The sequence below is a fragment of the Salvelinus sp. IW2-2015 genome, linkage group LG32 (assembly GCF_002910315.2).
Source record: "Salvelinus sp. IW2-2015 linkage group LG32, ASM291031v2, whole genome shotgun sequence".
Classification (NCBI taxonomy): domain Eukaryota; kingdom Metazoa; phylum Chordata; class Actinopteri; order Salmoniformes; family Salmonidae; genus Salvelinus; species Salvelinus sp. IW2-2015.
In genome coordinates, this window is record NC_036871.1 from 33373405 (window position 1) to 33387861 (window position 14457).

At 40.8% G+C, this 14457-nt stretch overlaps 1 pseudogene; it reads right to left on the reverse strand.

The window, feature by feature from the left end:
* Positions 1-7486: 7486 nt before the first annotated feature.
* LOC112067897 (GTPase IMAP family member 7-like) overlaps positions 7487-14457 on the reverse strand; it is a 16780-nt pseudogene continuing 9809 nt past the window's right edge.

Consider the following 14457-nt stretch of genomic DNA (forward strand, 5'->3'; position numbering starts at 1 on the left):
ATCAGGAATCCCAACAAATGACGGCTTAGTGGAAACCACTAGAGATGGAAACACGACAGGCCATACACGATCACCAGCCAAGTTATTCCCAAGGAAAACGTTGATACCCTCAATAGGCAACGAAGGACGCACCCCCACAACAACTTCACCCTTCACCAGCCCACAATCCAACATCAGTTTATGCAATGGAACTGACAGAGTGTTACAACCTATTCCCTAATTAGAACACTATTCCCTGAATCAGTCTCGGCAGAAAAGGGTAACAGACTCCAACACAAATGATTCAGAGGCACTTGTGTCTCTCAGGATCTTCACTGCACAGGTCCTTACTTCCTAAAATAGACACAAAACCTTCCGTAATGAAAGGTAAATAGTCTGGATCAATATGTACTTTTACATGCTCCTGGACCTGAGGCAATGAGTCATGAGTGAACTGATGTAGAACAGGTGCAGCTAACGCGGTAGGCTTAGATTTAGCGTAAGCCCCCCTTGATCTGAGAAGTGGACATTCGTTTTTCCAATGACCTGAACCTTGACAGTAGTGACACTCTTGCCCAAAGTCAGCTCTTTCCACGCGGAGTCAGGCTCAACCCTAGTTGAATTGAACTCTGCCCGTGAACCAAAGTGTCTCGGTGAGCGAAGCCCAAATCTATCGAACGCCCCCACTCATTCCGAATACGCGGACTCTGCAAAGACACTTTTGTGAGTCAACACATACTCATCCGCCAAAACCGCAGCTTCAGCGACATTCTTTACTTTTCGTTCGTTAATATACGTGGCGTGGCAATACGATCAGGGATTGTGTCCTTAAATTGCTCTAACATAATCAGATCACACAGCCCTTGGAGAGTCACAACTTCAGAGGCGGAACACCAGCGATTAAACTGTAAAGATAATTGTCGCGCAAACTCAACATGAGTCTGTTTATCATCCTTTTTTAAAGTTCTAAATCGTTGGCGGTAAGCCTCAGGGACCAATTTATAAATTTGTAACACAGCCGTTTTAACCTTATCATAACTGGCACTGTCGTGTACACTAAGAGCTGAATATGCTTCCTGCGCTTTACCAGTCAGCACACACTGCAACATTAAGGTGCGATCAGAATCAGGCCAACTCCTAGCGTCAGCAACACGCTCAAACAACGAAAAGAATGTCTCAGGGTCCTTTTCATTAAACTGAGGCAATAACCGTAAGTTCCCAACAATATCAAYTGTGTCCGGGGCACGACCAAAAGAGGAACGACCCCTAGGTAAATCTGGGTCACCTTCCCAGAACAAACTCTCCCCTGAAATCTTTCCTTCCCTAACCAACTCTATCCGTTGTTGTTGCAACTTGATTTTAGCATGCTCCATATCTAATTCCTTTTCATACTTTACACGATCATACTCTAGCTTCTCACGATCATGCTGCCGATCATACTCTAGCTGTAACAGAAGCAGTTCTTTCTGCTGTTCAAAAAGAAGACTGCTAGGACTAACCGATGGAATGGCCATTGTAACGTTACGGGGAGATGACTCCTCAGCAGAGGCTGGCCCCGTGGTAACTTCAAGAATACCACTCTCCATCAGATTGGCCTTCAATATCAACCTAATAGAATTCTTTAGACGTGTATCACTAATTTCAACCTTGTAGTATTCGGCGATTTTCAACAGCTGTTCTTTAGTACCTAATTCTAACAATTCCTCTGATGGAAAGCGAATGAACTCATCTACAAAAGACACCATAGTTACAAAAAAAATGTATCACTCTTCCCCTCTGCTGAGCACACCAGACCACAACCCAAGAAATGACAATCACCCTGAGTACCACAGAAGAGAGATGAGATACGGAGCTTCCCCAAAACATACATTAACTCAACCCTAGTCTTCGTGCGGATTTGCGGTGGGTATTTACGCACTGTAGCCCGCTGGCAAGGACATAAACCCCCCAGCACGCTGGCAGATTCCACCAAGCCACGGATGTGCCCCCGAGACAACTGCTCAATCCACAGACACCACACAAAAATAACAAACATTAACCATGCCCAACATATTCCAAAAAAGAAACACGTCGCTAAGCCTATCAGGGGTAAAAGGCTATAGCTCCAGGTAGCAAGTTCCACTACCCTACCCAAATCTCCCACTGAGGTACACAGCCGATTACTCACCTCAGACCGATGTCCCAATAGAAAGTAGAACAAGAGTTTCCAGGCTGGGCAGGGCCCTGGAAACTAACCAATGTACTCTCTCCAAAGCAGCACACAAACCAAACAACAAAGGCAACCAATACTGGGCCTATCAAACTCAAACAAAAATATGCAAACCAAACACGTACCTCCACGTTCTCCCAAACCAATACGTTCAATGATCCCGGACGAGCTCCCACTTGTCACGAACCGGCTCAAAGCCCGTAACAAAAGGGAGACAACGTGGAGAAAAGGAGTAACAAAATATATATTTATTAACTAAAGTAACTAAGTATAATATACAATGGTGTGTGTAATCAGTAATCAGTAGTGTAAGTGAGTGTTTTGCATGCATGAATGTGATAATGCAGGGTGTTGAAAGATGCTAAAACAAACAACCAAAAAAACACCAAGAAACACAAACAAATCTATCAAGGTGTCTGCCTGGAGAGAGTCTCCCCATGAATGGGGAAGTGGTGTATTTATCCTGGGAGACACCGGGCCCAGGTGTCTCCCATGTAGCTGACGACCCTCCCAACTCCGCCCACCGACACCCTAAAAAGGAAACAAGAACAAAGAGAGAATACGGCAGACAGAGTGGGAGGGTCGTCACAGTTTTACCTAAGAAAGTACAGATGGGCTTACTGGCTTTCACTGTTAGAGTTTGTCCCACCTCCATTAAGATGTTTTAAATGCCAAAGAATGGGACATGTAGCAGCTCTGTGCAAAGGAAAGAAAATATGTGCCAAGTGTGGAGGGGAACATGATATTGGCGAATGTGGGAACAATGTCAATGTTAAATGTTGTATTTGTGGGGGGCAACATAGTGCAGCATTTGGTGGGTTCCAGATACAGAAAGAGGCTAGAGAGGCCCATAGATAAAACACCACTCATAATGTCTCTCATGCAGAGGTTGTATGGCAGATTGGTGGAACTATTAGACAGAATGATGGAGATAATAGGATTACTCCTGGAATAAGTGGACCTACTGTAGGAAATGTTGCTTATGTTGGTCCTGACACGGATACGAGACCTCAGAATTCTTGCTCTCACAAATGACTCGTTTCAAAGTATACGTTAATAGCTCATTAGACATATCAGGAGAATTGGGCTCTAGAGAGATATGGTGCGGCGACTTCTATACACATAGTAGTTCTAAGGGAAGCACACATACAGATACTAATGGTACTATTGTGGAAGATATTATGGAAACAAGAGCATTAGTATGTCTTAACGGTGGATTTGGTACAAGAATTGATGTTGTTAGAGGGGTTACATCCTGCCTGGACCTCACAATGGCTTCAAACTCTATTGCATCTACAGTCGAAGTCGAAAGTTTACATACACTTAGCTTGGAGTTATTAAAACTCGTTTTTCAACCACTCCATAAATTTCTTGTCAGCAAATTGTATTTTTGGCAAGTCGGTTAGGACATCTACTTTGTGCATAATCTTTCCAACAATTGTTTACAGACAAATTGTTTCACTTATAATGAACTCAATCACAATTCCACTGGGTCAGAAATTTACATTCACTAAATTGACTGTGCCTTTAAACAGCTTGGAAAATTCCAGATAATGATGTCAGGGATTTAGAAGCTTCTGATAGGCTAATTGACATCATTTGAGTCAATTGGAGGTGTACCTATGGATGTATTTCAAGGCCCACCTTCAAACTCAGTGTCTCTTTGTTTGACATCATGCGAAAATCTAAATTAATCAGCCAAGACCTCAGAAAAAGAATAGTAGACCCCCATTTTCCAAATGCCTGAAGGTACCACATTCATCTGTACAAACAATAGTACGCAAGTATAAACACCATGGGACCATATAGCCCAGCTAGCGATTGGAACGAGCAGCAACACACACTCAAACTGGACAGTTTTATATGCATTGGTGGCATACTGCTCAGAATGGAGACGCGTTCTGTCTCTTAGAGATGGATGTACTTTGGTGAAAAATTGCAAATCACCAACCGTGAAGCACGGGGGTGGCAGCATCATGTTGTGGGGGTGCTTTGCTGCAGGAGGGTCTAGTGCACTTCACAAAATAGATGGTATAATGAGGAACAAAAATTATTTGGATATATTGAAGCATCATCTCAAGACATCAGTCAAAGCTTGGTCATAAATGGTTCTTCCAAATGGACAATGACCCCAAGCATACTTCAAAAGTTATGGCAAAATGGCTTAACCTTTCATTCATACCCATCCCGGATCCGGGATTTCTGTCATTAAAAACCCTGACTAGCATAGCGTAGCCTAGCGCCAGAGGGTAATCATAAAATATAATTTCATGAAATCACAATTGCAATATTGCAAAACACAGCTTAGCCTTTTGTTAATCCATCTGTCGTCTCAGATTTTGAAATTATGCTTTCCAGCGAAAGCAATACTTGCATTTGTGTAAATGAATCGATCGCTCGACAAAACAATAAGAACAGCTGGCGCCAGGTAACTCGGTAACAAAAACCAGCAAAGCAATCAAATTAATCGTTTACCTTTGTTGATCTTCGGTTGGTTTCACTCACGAGACTCCCAGTTAGACAGCAAATGTTCCTTTTGTTCCATAAAGATATGTTTTATATCCAAATACCTCCATTTGTTTGATGCGTCATGACCAGGAATCCACCGGAAAAAGCGTTCACGACAACGGCGGAAAAAATTCCAAATTATTTCCATAATGTCCACATAAACATGTCAAACGTTGTTTTTGATCCAACTTCATTGTGTTTTTCACATATCTATTCGGTAATAAATCAACCGGGACAGTTGGCTTTTCACTAGGAGCGAGTGAAACAATGGCTACCTTTCAGATCTGCGCCAAAATCACCCGGAGAGCCCCCACCTGTCCACTTACCCAATGTGCTCTTGCAGGCTCATCCTTCAAAATAAAGGCCTGAAACTACGTCTAAAGGCTGTTGACACCTTAGGGAAGACATAGAAAAAGAGGTCTTATTGATATGACTTCACATATGCGATAGGAAGGCATTGGAACACAGAGCTCTCAAAATGAGTGCCACTTCCTGCTTGAAATTTTCTCAGGTTTTCACCTGCAATAAAAGTTCTGTTTAACTCACAGACAAAATTCTTACAGTTTTGGAAACTTCAGAGTGTTTTCTATCCTAATCTGACTATTATATGCATATTCTAGTTTCGGGGGCTGAGAAATAGGCAGTTTAAAATGGGTACACATATTTTGCCGTACGTTTAAACTGCGCCCCCTATCAAGAAGAAGTTTTAAGGACAACAAAGTCAAGGTATTGGAGTGGCCATCTGAAATCCCTGACCTCAGTCCTATAGAAAATGTGTGGGCAGAACTGAAAAAGTGTGTGCGAGCAAGTAGGCCTACAAACCTGACTCAGTTACACCAGCTCTGTCAGGAGGAATGGGCCAAAATTCACCCAACTTATTGTGGGAAGCTTGTGGAAGGCTACCCAAAACGTTTGACCCAAGTTAGACAATTTGACAACATGGTAGCAACACAACATGGTAGCAGCACAAAACATGGTACACACATTATTGKGCACAGACAAMAGCACAAAGGGCAAGAAGGCAGACACAACAGTACATCACGCAAAGYAGCCACAACTGTCAGTAAGAGTGTCCATGATTGAGTCTTTGAATGAAGAGATTGAGATAAAACTGTCCAGTTTGAGTGTTTRTTGCTGCTCRTTCCAATCGCTAGCTGCAGCGAACTGAAAAGACGAGCGACCCAGAGATGTGTGTGCTTTCGGGACCTTTAACAGAATGTGACTGGCAGAACGGGTGTTAAGAGGGTTTTATAGATAAGCATCAACCAGTGGGCMTTTMRACGGGCATACAGAGATTACTAGTTTACAGATGAGTATAGAGTGCAGTGATGTGTCCTATGAGGAGCATTGGTGTCAAATCTGATGGCCGAATGGTAAAGAATATCTAGCCGCTCGAGAGCAACCTTACCTGCCGATCTATAAATGATGTCTCCGTAATCTAGCATGGGTAGGATGGCCATCTGAATCAGGGTTAGTTTGGCAGCTGGGGTGAAAGAGGAGTGATTACGATAGAGGAAACCAAGTCTAGATTTAACTTTAGCCTGCAGCTTTGATATGTACTGAGAGATGGACAGTGTACCATCTAACCATACTTCCAAGTACTTGTATGAGATGACTACCTCAAGCTCTAAACCCTCACATGAAACCCTCAGAGGTAGTAATCACACCTGTGGGGTGTCATTGAAATTGCAAGATTATGTTATAATGCTTGTATTGCATTATAATGGTTGTTTTATTCGACAGAATAGTGTTCTGTTAACTATTGTGTGTGTGTTCTACTGAGGATGGGCCTCTATGAGATAACACTGACAGAGGAGATTTACGATGTCTCTGGGTGATAAAACCTAAAGAGYATTCCAGAGAACATGAGGTAATGGTTCTGTGCTATGAAGTACCAGGAAYGAGATTATAACCTCGTTTTAGGGACCAAACTGAACGATAATTTATAGCAAATGCTATCCTGCTACGGGATACTCCTTTCCATTTATAAAATCTTMTTTTGTGAATTGTTCCTARTATCTGTTGTTTGTTATGTCAACTAGGGGGRTGYATCTTTGCTATAAAAGATCTCAGTAGCCACTGGGTTGTCACTTTCAATAGTTCATTAGAAATGGTGCATCATTGAAAGTCATTGCTATTGCAAAGCTCTTATTATTAAAGATGTAGTTTAAGTACAACTCTGACTCGTGTGTTACGTTTAACTCTCCTCATTTGGTAGTACAGAAATTAACCACCACATGGGAGAGGGGCATTCTTTTTACCAAACCACTTGACCTTTGTTTGGAGGTGTTCAGAACAACAACAAGAATGACCCTCCTGCCGCATGATAGGTTCCTCCTGTTCTTTTCATTACTGTATTTTAAATATTACTGAGCTACAATTAACGTTGAAAAGAAGATATCACCCCTCATTAGAGTAACAGTAAGGTAGTATTAGCTGGAACAGGCTAAATGAACGGACACCAAGAGTAGTCAGAACATTTAATGATGTGGATAACCAGTTACATTTTTGAGTATTAGAAGTCATCAAGTCAAACAAATGGTAGATGGGCATGGTACAGCATTGTTAGATGGAACAGCATTGTTAGATGGAACAGCGTTGTTAGATGGTACAGCATTGTTAGATGGAACAGCATTGTTAGATGCTGACATCATTGTTAGATGGAACAGCATTGTTAGATGGTACATCATGTTAGATGGAACAGCATTGTTAGATGGTACATCATTGTTAGATGGAACAGCATTGTTAGATGTACAGGCATGTAGATTGTCAGCAATGTAGATGGGAACAGCATTGTTAGATGGTACAGCATTGTTAGATGGCACAGCATTGTTAGATGGTACAGCATTGTTAGATGGAACAGCATTGTTAGATGGTACATTATTGTTTCAGATTTTCATTGAGTATTGCACCGTTCTGCCGTATAGCTGTTAGTTCTCTCAGCTTTCTCTCTAGCCTCACATTTAAGTTTGTGCTTCAACTCCTTTAGGTCTTTCTCCTTAGCCTCATTTTTCATTTTCAGTTCCTTCAGTTCCTCCTCGCTGAGTCTCTGTTCTTTCTTCTCTTTCTGGATCCTCTCATTCTCCTCTTTAATCATTTTCTCCCGAGCTTGTTCTTCCACAATTTTTTTCAATTCCTCCTCATGTCTGCGTTTCTGCTCTTTGTTTTCTCTCAGCATCCTCTCATTCTCTTTAAGCGCTTCCTCCCGAGCCTCTTGTTTCAAATGGTTTTCCTTCAGTTTATTTATCATCTCTTCTTTCTCTCTCAGGATCTTGTTCTTCTCCTCTTCAATTGCTCTCTCAGCCTCATGGAACATCTCAGTGGAGTAATGTCTCCCTCCATTACTCATGACCATCTTGTTTATCTTCTCAAGCAGCTCAGTGACCTGGGAGCGATTCTTATCTTTGTTTTTAAAGACATGATATCCCCCATTGCATTGAGAAATTAAACTTTCCAAAACTGGATTTTTATGCAGGAAGTCTTCAATTGTTATGTCCTCATCATCAAGAAGGTCTCCATGTGTGAAGAGAACCATGGTGTATTTCGATGATTCATCACCAAATAATCTCTTAATCATGTCCACAGTGTTCTGCTCTTCTTCAGTGAATCTTCCCAGCTTGATCACAACCAGGAACACATGGGGACCAGGAGCAGAGAAAGAGATGCACAGAGCAATCTTTTTCAGTCTCTCCTCATTGGAAAATGTAATATCAAACAAACCTGGGGTGTCGATAACAGCTACACTTTGCTCATCCACGTTCCCTCTTGTCTTGTCACAGTATTTTGTCAGAGAAATAGAGGATAACCTTGACATGAAAGGTTTTTCTTTGTCCCCAGAATGGTGTTTCCTGCTGCACTTTTCCCAGATCCAGTCTTCCCGACCAGAACAATCCGGAGCTCCTCATTTTGTGTCGGCAGTCGGAATCCTGTTGGATAAGAAAGACACTTGTTACCCTTTAAAGAGGTCTAGACTGCAATTTACCCATTTGGTTAGTACATTTCAAGAACAGCTAAATGTTTCAGTTTCACACTTCTTCTTGACACAAAGCATACTTCATGGTGTACACAAAACAATCTGTGAGCATCGCCTGTACAGATGTAGGATCTCAATTTGAGTGCATGGGCCAACCATGAATATTTTGCTTTACCATGTCATCAGAATCTTAATGTTAAAGCACATCAATACATTGGCTTGCTGGATGGTAGAGTACATTTAATTATGTAAAAGGCTCACAATCTGTGTCTTGCTTTGACACCAAAAGATGAAGGAGAATGGCATGGAGACAAGCATCCATTGTAATAGAACAGAACGGATGGACAGTTTTTTCCCCAATCTCATTCGCATCAAGTGGTGGTGAAATATTAAACATGTTTATTCTCTTCTTCCCTGTTCAAGTAAATATGTTTTTAGGTGTCGTGGAACATAACATCTTCTGTTGTCAGCAAGCTGGTTAGCAAGCTGCCCACCACTTCTTGGTTAGCAAGCTGCCCAAGAAGCAACCAAGTCAATAAGTATTATGTAGAGTTAAGGGTTTAGCCAAACTCTTTTTCTTTTGCAAAGGTAGCAACAGCCAAAATAGTCAGTATGCTGGCAGAGCTTAAATGCTCCAAGCCACAGGCCTGGATAATATTCCTGCAAGGTTTCTTATAGATTCTGCTGAGCAAATTGGCCCTTGTATTGCGCATATCGTTAACTCTCTCTTGAACAAGGTACCTTTCCCAGGGACATGAAACAAGCTAAAGTTATACCTCTGTATAAGAAGGGGATAAAGTCTGACCCTGGGAATTATAGGCCTGTATCTATCATCTGTGTAACATCAAAGATCCTGGAGAGAGTTGCACATGAGCAAATGTATAATCTGTTAACAAACAGGGTCTAATGTACGATTTTTCAGTTGGGTTTTAGAAAAACATACTCCACTGATTCATGTCTACTTTACTTGACTGACTTCATCAGGAAAGAGATTGATGAGGGAAATCTGTGTGGAATGTACTGCTTGACCTACAGAAGGCCTTTGATACAGTTAACCACTGTCTCCTAATCTCCAAACTGGAGGCAATGGGGTTAAGCAGTATCCTCTAGGCTGGGTAAAGTCCTATTTATCAGGAAGGGAGCAAGTAGTATAGGTTAATGGTTCACTGTCTCAGGCAAAACAAATGAGTTTTGGCGTTCCGCAGGGGAGCGTGCTTGGGCCTCTGCTGTTTTTATTGTATATTAACGATATGAAAGATGCTTGTTCTTGCAGCTTTTTCTTTATGCGGATGACTCTACACTTCTGGTGTCTCACAAAAGTAAAACTATGCTGGAGAGCATACTTAGCACAGAGCTTACTAACATTAGCAAATGGCTTGGAGATAACAAGCTATCTCTGCACTTAGGGAAAACTGAAGCACATTGTTTTGGATCCAGACCTAAATTGTATAGGTCTCTGAAATCAGAGTGGAGTTAGGGGTGAGGTGCTGACTACTAAAACCTCTGTTAGCTACTTGGGATGTATCCCTGATGGAAGCTTGGGAGGTGTGAGCATGGCCAATAAAGTGCTAGGGAAGGTTAAACTTCTTGGAACTATAGGGGTGCTGTTCCACATTAGCATATTTGTCTCTCCAAATTAAACTGCCTCGTGATAAATTCTTGATCGTACAATATGCAATTAATGTTATATTATTGATAGAAAAACACTATCTAGTTTCTATAGAAGTTGGAATTTTGTCTCTGAGTGGTACAGAACATATCTACAGCACTTTTCATGACAGGGTTCAGATTTCAAATTTTTTACACCTGACTGGGGTCTGTTTTTAAGGTGCCTGTGAATGCTATGAAGAAACCGACACTCCTACGTCTTCCTCTGGGTGTCTGTACGTCATCACGCTTTTGAATGGAACGGATGGGACTATCACAGCCATTATAATTGACCAAAACGTAGAGGTACCTCCCTTTCTCGTCGCGCGCCTGAAGCATGAAGGACATCGGACTTGCCTCGTTCCAAATCGTTTTCTAACCAGCAATATTTCTCAGGTCATGTTTTCAGTCGTTATAGTTGTTAAAAAACATCATAATGTAGTTAATTTTAACCGTTTTATAGCAATTTATATCCGTTTAGTGCGATTCTGAGGAATTTATTTGCCGTGCACATTTTAGCTTTGGGAACGTTTCGTGGTGTCGGTCGTTGGTGGTGGACATTTCGAAGGACAGAGGCATCTATCGACCAAAAGACGTTTATAACATAGAAAGGATACATTGCCAAGAATCTGATGGAAGAACAGCTCAAAGTAAGCAAAATTATATGATAATCGTGTTTCTGTCGAAATATTTTAAACGCATATTTCGCCATATTGTTTGGTATAGCTTCACTTGGCGAACCCTGTATTGAAAAGTAAGGATAATTTTAAAAATGTAAATCACGGTTGCATTAAAACTAATTTGTCTTTCGATTCCTGTCACCCCGTTATTTTTTTAGCAAGTATTATGATAGCTTTGAATTAAACTAGATCACTCTGATAGATGACGTCAGACATATTGAGGCTTGATTTCCTATATTTTTATTGTGTAACCACGGTTTTGTATGGCTAATATGCACCTTTTCGAACAAACTGTATATGTATGTTGTAAAATGATGTTACAGGAGTGTCATCGGAAGAAATTCTGAGAGGTTAGTGAAAAAATAATATATTTTGGGCGTGGATTACGTTATAGCGCTCTTTGGCTGGAATCGATGCTCTGGTAACGTTTGCAATGTGGTAGCTAACTTATCGATTTATTGTGTTTTCGCTGAAAAACGCTTAGAAAATTCTGAAATATGGTCTGAAATCACAAGAACTGGGTCTTTCCATTCTATGCTTTGTCTATTTTTATGAAATGTTTTTTGATGAGTAAATTGGCATACACGTTGCTCCTATCTAGTAATTCTAGTCGATTTGTGAGGGTCGGTGCAATTGTAAACTGTGATTTCTACCTGAAATATGCACTTTTTCTAACAAAACTATCCTATACCATGAAATATGTTATCAGACTGTCATCTGAAGAGGTTTTTTCTTGGTTTGTGGCTATCAATATCTTAGTTGAGCCGAATTGGTGATAGCACTGAAGGAGTAAGAAACTGATGGAGTTAGAATAGTGGTGTATTTTGCTAACGTGGTAGCTAATAGATTTACATATTGTGTCTTCCCTGTAAAACATTTTAAAAAACAGAAAATGATGGGTTTAATCACAAGATCTGTATCTTTCTTCTGGTGTCTTGGACTTGTGATTTAATGATATTTAGATGCTACTATCTACTTGTGAAGCTATGCTAGCTATGCTAATCAGTGTGGGGGGGTGGGGGGTGATCCGGACCCGGGGTAGAGGCTCGTTAGAGGTTAACCTGTTTGGCTGCAGGGGAGTATTGAGTAGCCAGATAAAAGGTGCCATTTCAAACGGCCTCGTACTCATTCTTGCTCGTACAATATGCATATTATTAGTAAGTGAAACAGAACTGGACTTAGAGCAATTTCCCTATGTGGAGTTAGAAATGCAGATTTTTTCCAACCTGTTCTCAGACCTGTGTATAACTTTGCCTTGTCTTCTATTGGTTGAGATGCACTGCATACGCCTTCCCCTGGGTGTCAGCGAATAGAGGCTTGAATGGAGTCTCTAGCAGATCAGAAAAGTCTATAAATTGATTGGAATCGATTGTTCCCTTCTTTTGCTTCTTCGCGCTGGACGCACTGAGGACTTGGCATGTTCGTTTTAGAAGCTCCGTTTAAGCTTCTAGTTATATCCGGCTCTGTTTTTATTCGATATAGGCTTTAAAGACATCATAATCGTTTTATTTTGAACCGAATTATATCAGTTTATGTCAGTATATTGCGATTTTCGGTATTTATTTCTTGGCTGTGTAGGAAGTTGGGTATCTCTGGCCCACATGGCTAATGTTTACTGCTAATTGCAACGTGGAAGACGACATTCTACAAACAGCAACGATTATTTTGGACAAAGGACACCTATCCCAAGATTCTGATGGAGGTCATCAAAAAGTAAGAACTATTTATGCTGATAATTCATTGTTTGTTGAAAAAAGTCAAATGCATAAGACGCCATTACTTGCAGTGTAGCCTTGCTTTATCGCACCCTGTATTGCGCAGTAAACGTTTAATTTTAAAAATGTAATTCAGCGATTGCATTAGAACTTAATTGTCTTTCAATTGCTGTCCAACCTGTATTTTTTTAGTCAAGTTTATTGAATAGTTTTTCGATAAGAATAGGTGTCCTTTCCAAGATGGCGCGGACAGATTGCTGGATCATTGGACAGCTATTCTCATTGTATAAAGCACGATTTGTGCCGCTAAATATGCACATTTTCGAACAAACTCTATATGCATTGTGTAATATGATGTTACAGGATGTCATCTGAAGAATTCTGAGAAGGTTAGTGAAAAAATTAATATATTTTGGTGGTTTATACGTTATCGCTCTTTTTTGCTTGAATCAATGCTGGGGTAATGTTTGCACATGTGCTAAGCTAATATAACGCTAAATTGTGTTTTCGCTGTAAAACACTTAGAAAATCTGAAATATTGTCTGGATTCACAAGATCTGTGTCTTTCAATTGCTGTACGTGTATTTAAAAAAAATGTTTTATTGATGAGTAATTAGTAATACAGCGTTTGCCTCTCTGTAGTTATTTCGAGGCGCTTGTAGATTGTGATGGTGGCTGCAATGGTAAACTATGATTTATACCTGAAATATGCAMATTTTTCTAACAAAACATATGCTATACAATAAATATGTTATCAGACTGTCATCTGATGAAGTTGTTTCTTGGTTAGTGGCTATTTATATCTTTATTTGGTCAAAATTGTGATAGCTACTGATGGAGTAAAAAACTGTTGGAGTAAAAAAAGTGGTGTCTTTTACTAACATGGTTAGCTAATAGATTTACATATTGTGTCTTCCCTGTAAAACATTTTAAAAATCGGACATGTTGGCTGGATTCACAAGATGTGTACCTTTCATATGCTGTATTGGACTTTAAAAAATATATATTTTGAATTTCGCGCCCTGCACTTTGGGCTTTGAGTGTACCGACGTCGGGCTGCAGCCATAAGAAGTTGCCAGGACTAAGTTTTTGGCTAGAAAGTCCAAGATGCTTGATAAGGACTCCATGAAAGTGCTAGCAACTGCCCTCATTCAATGCCATTTTGACTATGCTAGTACTTCCTAATTTGGGGGCTTATCTAAACTTATGAAGGGGAAGCTCCAAATATCCCAGAATTATGATCAGGGTAGTATTGAAGGTAAGTCCACATACTCACATTGGCAGGAGCTGCTTTCAGGAACTAAACTGGCTGCCTGTTGAGGCTAAGTTGTCCCGGATTAGACTAGGTTTGGTTTACAGGAGTATTTATGGTCCTGCGCCCAGATATCTAAGTGATTACTTTCCTCGTGTTAGGGATGCACACAATAACAGCACCAGATCAGGTGTTGCTGATGTGTGCGCATATGTCACGTTCCTGACCTGTTTTTCCTTTTTCTTGCATTTATTTAGTTGGTCAGGGCGTGAGTTGGGGTGGGTTGTCGAGGTGTTATTTTCTATGTTGGGTTGTTTGTGTTCGGCCGGGTATGATTCTCAATCAGAGACAGCTGTCAATCGTTGTCCCTGATTGAGAATCATACTTAGGCAGCCTGGGATTCACGTGTGTTTTGTGGGTGTTTGTATCTCGTGTCTGTATTCGTGCCACACGGGACTGTTTGTCGGTTCGTTTCTCTTTTGTCATTTTGTTTC